At 47.3% G+C, this 2,207-nt stretch overlaps 1 long non-coding RNA gene across 1 annotated transcript in view; it reads left to right on the top strand.

Moving 5' to 3' along the window:
• LOC106807947 overlaps window positions 1-2,001 on the top strand; it is a 5,262-nt gene extending 3,261 nt beyond the window's left edge. The window contains exon 3 of the long non-coding RNA XR_001393727.1: window positions 1,582-2,001. This is a non-coding gene — a long non-coding RNA (uncharacterized LOC106807947). The remainder of the gene's footprint in view (window positions 1-1,581) is intronic.
• Window positions 2,002-2,207: the final 206 nt, after the last annotated feature.

Genomic DNA, 2,207 nt, shown 5'->3' on the forward strand with positions numbered 1-2,207 from the left:
GTGCGTGCGTGCGTGCGTGCGTGTGCTTGTACACGTTCGTGCGTTCGTGTGCACGTACGCGTGCGTTCGTGTGCACGTACGCGTGCGTGCGTGTGCACGTACACGTTCGTGCGTTCGAGTGCACGTACACGTGCGTGCGTGCGTGTGCACGTACACGTGCGTGCGTATGTGCGTGCGTGTGCACGTACACGTGCGTGCATGCGTGTGTGTGTACGTGCGTGCGTGTGTGCAGGTACACGTGTGTGCATGAGTGCGTTGGTGCGTACGTGCGTGTGTGTACAGGTACACGTGCGTGCGTGCATGCATGCATGTGCACGTAGACGTGCGTGCGTGCGTGTGCACGTACACCTGTGTGCATGCATGCGTGCGTGCGTGTGTACGTAAACGTGCGTGCATGCGTGCGTGTGTGCGTGTGTGTGCACGTACACGTGCGTGCGTGCGTGTGCTTGTATCGAACAATATCACGCATCTGCTTGCTGCCAACCGTCAAGCTGCGCATGTGCGCATGTGCGCATATGACGTCAATGTCTATAAACATGAAACATCGCTATATTATGCGCACCGACGGATTCATGGCGCACGAGCATGGAATCACACACGTACCCGGAGACCCGGACCGTACGACCGGAAAAACTCGGAGACCCCGTAATTGCCACTCTGACCATGATCTGTAATATTTCAACATTTTTAGCTCGCCTTGACATCGTCAAGATGAGCTATTGCCATGGGGTGTCGTCGTGGGTCGGTGTCGACTCCTATGGGAGAGATGACAACGTCCTATTACGTTTATTTCGTCTAACTGGTCAACAACTCTACAATCATACCTATATACGTGTAATATTGTGTTTTAGATTCTTCGTTACAGTAATTTGACTGGAATATTTTATTGTTTTTATTTGCGCGATATTCGAAAACCAAAATGGCGATCATTTAGGCGTAGCGCCATCTCTCGTCAAGATTTCAGACGTTCAGATCTGAAACATTTATTTTCGCAACAAAACTTATGCATATGTCATTATCAAGAGTATATAATGGGAGATATGCTATATAATGGGAGTTCTCCCATATATACTCTTGCTTTATATATCTCCCCTCCCTCTTCTATCACACCCAAGGTGAGCTACAGGGTCATTGACACTTTCATTAGGAGAGAACATGCAGACTTTTCCTTCACAGATAGCGACTTAGTCTAATAACAGCCACCACCTTTCCAATATGCTGCACTCGCCGCGGTAATATACATTAGAGCTATCATAGTCATATTTATTTCCCGCCGTGTTGTATGCAGCTGCTGATAATCGATAGCAACTGAACTGAGTCTCTTTTTCTCATTAATATGACAGTTTCGGGTTCTCATCTGAAAATATTTTAACATCTTTAGTCTTCACCTACAAATTATATTAAGCGTGGTTATTCTGCGCTAAATTTTCAGAGCTTCTAAGAGTCAGTGAGGTAAAAATAATGAAAATCATTTCGTCACACACTGTTTATACGTTTCACATATTTTATCATTTGTAAATGCAATTTTTTAATATACCTTACAATATAATTGATATTTTAAACGGAACCTTTGTCTCACAGAGCTATAAGCATGACTAGAACCAGCACTGTCGCAAGCTTCAATGTAGTCGTGGCGGTCAGAGCGTCGTGGAAGAAGACGCAGAGGAGACAAGAAGCATGCATCTTGTAATAGCATGTTGATCATCGTGGACGGGGGGCGCCATTAGTGAAACAGCATCGACGATTCGACATGCTAGAAACTCAAGAAACGACAGAGCTACATTTGCAGTTAAAATACATTTTCATTATTGTGTTTGTAGATTAAAAGAAGGTGCGTCGTGAATAGTTTGTTATATATAACTAATAGTTAGCGAGGCAAGCGTAAAGCGGCATTATACACCAGCTAGTTGATTCGGAATACATGCGCGGTTTATATGTGCGCGTGCGTGCGCGTTTGTTCCTGCGTCAGCGCGTGCGTGTGCGTTTGTGCCTGCGTCAGCGCGTGCGTGTGCGTTTGTGCCTGCGTCAGCGCGTGCGTGTGCGTTTGTGCCTGCGTCAGCGCGTGCGTGTGCGTTTGTGCCTGCGTCAGTGCGCGCGTGCGCCTACGAGTATAACGCGTACTCGTGACATGTGCGCGCGCGTGCGTGCGTGAGTGTGTGTGTGTGTGTGTGTGTGTGTGTGTGTGTGTGTGTGTGTGTGTGTGTGTG

Source organism: Priapulus caudatus, unplaced genomic scaffold, assembly GCF_000485595.1.
Source record: "Priapulus caudatus unplaced genomic scaffold, Priapulus_caudatus-5.0.1 Scaffold244, whole genome shotgun sequence".
In the NCBI taxonomy this organism is placed as follows: Eukaryota; Metazoa; Priapulida; class Priapulimorpha; order Priapulimorphida; family Priapulidae; genus Priapulus; species Priapulus caudatus.